This window comes from Gallus gallus, chromosome 34 (genome assembly GCF_016699485.2).
Source record: "Gallus gallus isolate bGalGal1 chromosome 34, bGalGal1.mat.broiler.GRCg7b, whole genome shotgun sequence".
Classification (NCBI taxonomy): domain Eukaryota; kingdom Metazoa; phylum Chordata; class Aves; order Galliformes; family Phasianidae; genus Gallus; species Gallus gallus.
The window spans coordinates 918,017-924,264 of NC_052565.1; positions in this window are offsets into that span (position 1 = coordinate 918,017).

The window sequence follows — 6,248 nt, forward strand, 5'->3', positions numbered from 1 at the left end:
ACTGCCCGACCGTGATGCTGCGTGGAGATGAACCTCATGGGTGGAAAATAGACGGGAAAACCCACCCGGAGTTCCCTCTGGAACGCATCGCCCACTGCCGCTGTGCGCGGAGTCGGATCGCAGCGGCACCGCAGTGTGAACGGAGCGACCTTTGGGAAAAGCCCCGGACCTCAGCGCTTTATCTCTGCAGATCGTTATCTCAACACCTAAAAACAACAACACGGAAGCTGCTGTCGGGCGTTCCCACACCAAACGCGCGTCTCTTTTGTGGGAGAAACCCATTCCCCGCGTGTAGCCCCCACCGGCGCTCCGTCCTCTGCAAGAAATTCATTCTTCTCCTTCTTTTTCCCCCTCAACCATCGCGAAAAACACGAGGAGTGGGGTTGGATTTCTTAATTATTACTTTCATTTCTATTTTTCCAGCAGCGGGCAAAGAGCGTTTCGCTCCGTATTGATTTCAAAGCCATCTCCGCTCCCCATTTGCGCGAGGAAGAGGAGCGCTTCACCCACAGCCGCTCCCGCTGCGAAGGGAGTCCCTTCTCCCCAAAATTCACACGTTTTAGAGCTTCGCCAGGCCATGGTGGCCACTTCCACTCCCATCGTAGGCACAGCCTGAAGTCAATCCCTTGGTGTGTATTAGCAGTCGGTTAGATGTATCTGCGTGTCCGTCCATCCACCTGCAAATGTATTCGTCCGTCCGTCCATCCATGCTTTCATTCATCCTTTCATCCATCCATCTGCATAGGTATCCATCTGTCCATCTATGCGTCCGTCCGTCCGTCCATCCACCCTTTCAGCCACCCAAAGCCCCCACTCCCCCCCCCCGACACTCACACACCTCTGCAGCACCCCCACGCGTGAGCACACGACCCACCGTACACACGTAGATACGCACACACGAACACGCGTGTGCACCGACACGCGTGATCCGCATTGACGCACAATGTCCCCCAGCGTGGAATGGCGGATCCCATAAGGATCCAATGGGGAACATTCCCAACATGATGAAGTGTTTTTACAGGACTTCTGAATCGCAAAACCTTGGAGCCTCCCTGGGCTGATCCGCTGCTGGGACCCCGCACCCCAAACCCATTCATCCGGGGGGGCCCATCCCGCTCACAGCCCCTCCCCACCATGGGGGCTGAGGGGCTCTGGGGGAGTTGGCAGAGGTTGGGGCAGAGCGGATCCTCCTGGCTCTAATGAAGTGCGATAAGCGTGTTAATTGAGCATTAACATGTGCTAATGCGATAGGGGACTGCGGGGGAGCTGCGCTTCGCTCTGGGATATCTGGCAGAGATTTTGCACTTTAATTAACGGGAAAGACGCCCCGGGCGACGCATTTAAACGCTGAAACTCTCAGATGCCCAAAGAAATAAAAACCAGCGGCGGTGGGGGAATAATTACACCGCGAGGGCGCTGCGCTGTGCAACAACTCGGGCCCCAAATGAAATTAAAATAAAATAAATTAAAGTAAAATAAAATAAAAATCAAGAAAAGGAAAATAAAGCTGTTATCCATCCCGGTTTGAACCCGGCAAAAGTCCACCACCGACTCGACGAGAGGGGAGGAATTCGGGGAGGGGCCGCCCAGCGCCGTCCCCACTCCATTTCTTCTCTTCTTCCCCGTTTTCTCTTCTTTGTCTGCCTGCTTCTTTCTGCCTTTAATTTAATATAATTTAATTTAATTCTGTTCCGCGCAGAGGCCCATTTCGCCGTTTTCTTCCCGTGCTCTCTCTGTGCCTTTGGGCTCCCCAGATTCGCCCCCGATTTCTTTGCCACCTCCTCACTCTCCAAATCGACACAGCTTTTCCTTCCCAATTTTCCACCTCATTTGCTGTTCTAGACATTTTTCCCCCTCCAAATAGTTTCCTTTTCTTCCCCTTTTTTTTCTTCCCCCCCTTTGCTTTCCTTTTCCTTTTTTTCCCTTTCTTTTCCCATTTCCCTCTTCTTTGTCCTTTTTTTTTTCTTTTCCCCTTTTTTTATTTTTTTTCCCTTTCCCCCTTTTCCCTCTTTTTTCCCCTTTCCCCCTCTTTTGATGATTCCCCCCCCTCTGTTCTTCCCAGCTCTGCAATGTGCGACATGGCAGCGAATCGACGCTCAGAGAAAGAACCAAAGAACCAACCGAACCCCAAACCCCAAACCCTTCATTTACCGCTGCTCCGAACTGCGTCGGCTCAGAAACTGCGCAGCGAAATCGTTACAAATGCAGCAAAAATAAAACCAACCCAGAAACGATCGCCCTCCGCTGTGCGCAGTTCCGCACTTTGAGTTGAGGATATCCGTAATTACGGATGGATCTCCCGGAGATAACACTTAAGCAGCGAACAATCCGTGAAATGCCCCATTATCGGCTCTTTTCTCCCCAAAAGAGGTGTTTGATTCGGAGAGAAGAGACCCTGCGGAGTTTCGGATGGGAGAGGGGAAAGCATCGGAAATAAAACTGCTTTAAAACGCTGCTTTAAAACAGAGATGGACCACGAGTCACTGCGCGGCTCCTCGAGGCTCAAAGGTTCCGTTTTCCTCCAAGACAGAAAATCCCCCAAAATACTCCGCAATAAACCCCGTTATATGCGGGTTTTATTTTCGGGTTATCTTTATCTACGTCCGTCCTTCGGGAGATCCGATGTGAGACCCAACGGGAGATCCGCGAGGGCGCATCGCGCTCAGTCCGCGTTTCTGAGCACCGATGGAGAGCGCGTTTCGGGTTGGAAACACAAAGACGCAGCGATCGATCCCCGTTGGTGATCGTTTATTGAAGAAGGAAACTGTCCGGGCTGAGGGTTTATTATTGTTACTATCGTTGTTATTGTTATTATCATTAGGAGTTCCATCCAAGTGCCCGGGTTTTGTCTCGCCTTCTTCCAAACCCCATCGAGTTCTTTTCTGCCGGGTCCGGGGCTTCCCGAGGAAGAAAACGATGATAATGATTATGACAATGATAATAGTAATAATAACAGTAATAAAGCAGCCCTGAGTGGTATTCTCGGTGCCAATGGGGATGGGAAGAGATTTCTGTGCCATCTGTGCGTGTCCCAACGCCGTCACTTTGGCAGAACCCGCTCCAAACTTTTCTTTTCCTCTTTTCCTCTTTTCCTCTTTTCCTCTTTTCCTTCCTTCCTTCCTTCCTTCCTTCCTCCCTCCCTCCCTTCTCTTTTTTTCTCTCTTTCCTTCTTTCCTTCTTTTTCCCTTCTATTTATTTTTTGAATCATTTCTTTCTGTTTTTTTTTCCTGTTTTTCCTTATTTTTTTCTTTTCATCTTTCTCCTTTTCTGCTTCTTTTTCTTTCCTTCTCTTCCTCCCCCCCCCCCCCCCCCCTCCACTTCCCCCTTTTCTTTTCCTATTCAAAAATTCCGCTATTACAAATAGGCAACTCTGGGCACAAAACCCACACAGCTGCCACTCCTGCCAGCAGAAATGGCACCTGGCTGGGAGTGGGTGGGACTGGTTGTGATTGGGTGCGACTGTCCTTCATTCCTCAACCCCTCAGGTCCCCTTTCTTTGCCCCAAGAGTGTGCACTGCCCTCCTCCCTGTATCCCTCTTTCCAATGTCCTTACATATATATATATAATATATATAATATATATATAACAATGTCTGTATATATATAACAAAAATAATCAAAACATAGAACTTTTTTTTTTTTTTCCCCAGAAGAAAACAGCCATCTCCCCCTTTTTGAGGGCATTGCCCATCCATCATTCCATCCATCCCAATGTGCTCCATGTACAAATGTAGATCTTGGGTGCCTCTGATGCTCTCCATCCTCTCCAATGTGCGCATGGTGGGGGAGAGGGGAAGGCAATGTGGTGGCCCTACAACAGCACCCAGTGTTTAATCCCCAGTATATTTTCCCAGCACATTTTCCAGGTTATGTATTATATCCCTCAGGATTGCATTTGTTTTCCAGCACAGTTTGCTGTTTCCATTTACACCGTCCAACAGCCCGATAGGATTTTCAAGTATTTTTATGAGAGGCCTTTTCCTCTCGTTCTCGTTATGTATTTTGCTTTTTCTCTAGCTAGAGGGGGTGGTTCAATAAATAATGGTAACGAGGCTCGTGTAATTGCTTTTGGAAGTGCCCGCAGATGAAACCTTGGATAAATTATTTCTCGGTGGGAAGATTTCACTTGACTTTCAGTTGTTGCACTTTCTCCCTTTCTTCTTGCCCAGCTGCCAAAAAAACTGATATCCCAAACAACGTTTCCATCTCAGGGACCACTGTGCTGTTTCGTCTGGCTTTGCTTTTGGGAAAGGAACGGCTTTGCTGCTCACCACCCGATGGGGTTGTCGTCTTCTTCCCTTCGTGTGAGCAGAGATGGATTCTGCTCTACACACCGCCCTCTCACAATGGCCCTCCGTGAAAAATGGCTGCCCTTACAAAGTGCTGGGGCTCAGTCTTCACCTCCTACATTTGACAACAAATCCAACAGAATGAAACAAATCAGCAAGAAGAGAAATTAATCCCATGGAATCGTCCCCTCGGTGGGAAAATGGTACTTCTGTTACTGCTTACTGTACTTCTGTTGGGTTTAAACCAAGCTCCCTCTTGGCCCAGATGGGGGTTTTGCTGGAGAGTCAATGGCTGGAGATGGTGTGTGTTGTTAACACCGTGGCCAAGAGGACCGGTTTGGGTGGAAATAACTCAAAAGAAGGAAAATAAAAAAGGATGAGGGGAAATGGAGAGATGGATGGGAGAACCCTGAGAGCCATCGGAGGAGCTGGGCTGAGTGCGGATGCAGAGGGTAATGAGATTGGCCGTGGTTATGTGAACTGATTAACAGACTAAATAAATCGCCCACTTACACACCCACAACTAAATTTGCTTTCAGTTGGCAGAGCTGAGGGAACCTTCCCTCTCCGTCATGTCTTGCATGGATAATTTTCTCTTTTTTTTTTTTCCAGTCAAACAGCAGATTTTCCCATGACTCACTGCCTCTGGAAATACTCTCAGACCTTTCTCCCCTCCCCCCAAATTTGAGCCTTTTTCCCCTTCTCTGGGACATTTTCGTATCATTTATTTCCATCACTGGAACAACATTTTCCGAGTCTGTGGAGAGGAAAATGGCAGCAAATGGCTGAGTGACCTCCAGCCCAGGGGTGTCATTCCCAAAGGACTGGGAATCACCAGGGAATGGTACAGAAGTTCCCGTCCTCCATGGTGCCCAGGCCAAGCAGGGATGAACTCGTTGGCTCTTAACAATGTGAATGAAATCTCCTTCAATCCCTCTGTATTTCAGGGCATGAAATTTGGGCAGAGTCCTTTGAAAATTGGTCTCTGTGGAGACAAGTGGGAAATGGGAGAGGTGGGGATGGGGGCAAAACTCCCTCCCTGCGTTGCCCCGGGCTTTGCTACCTAAAGAAGAAGGGAAAGAAGCAGAGATTTCTTCAAAGGCTTCATCATATCACACTTTTAATTACTGTTCTTATTTTCTCTCCATTTTTACTTTTTATTTTGACTCTTTCCAGTCCCACAGAAGGGTTTGATTTCCCTTCCTGTGGCTGACATACTGAGCTGCTTGGTCCAACAGGATCCAGGAGAAATCCCATCCCAACACAGCAGTGCAGTCAGCCCATTCCATCCACGCTTCCCACTCTTGTCTTTCCCATTCCATCCACTTTCCCTGCTGAGTTTCGTTAGCAGTTCAAGGCCTGTCCCAATAAGTCCCAACTCGTCTTAGGGGCTCTGATTTACCCAATCTGTGGTGAGCAGTGAGGAGAGAGTCTGCAGAAATAAAAGCTAAATTCCCTCCATAATCCAGCAATTTAAAGTGGTTTATTCTTCAATGCACACGTGGATGCTTCTGGTTGATGCTAGAGCCAAAAGAAAGATTTCTGCTGGGTTGACTAAGCCAAGAGTCAACCCCTGGGCACATAGACAGGAAAATGCAGGATTAGCCAAAGCTGGGTGAGGGGAGATCTTGCAGGAGTGTCTCAGCCCTGAGAGCAAGAAGCACCAGGAGCCAAGGAGCCTTCCTTGGCCAAATGTGCTCCTGGTGTCAGGTGGTCTGGCTCCTGTTTGGGGCTGGGCCAACCTATGCCCAGGTGGTTGTGGCCCTCAGTTCATGTTTAGCAACAACACTTTCCAAAACAAATGCTGGAGAAGGAACTTATGGGTGTTTGCTCCCCGGGCATTCAATTTCTAGCATAAAAGGAAGTATTTCCTTCCCTTTTTCCTTGCCCTCCTTTTCTCTTCTCTTCTCTTCTCTTCTCTTCTCTTCTCTTCTCTTCTCTTCTCTTCTCTTCTCTTCT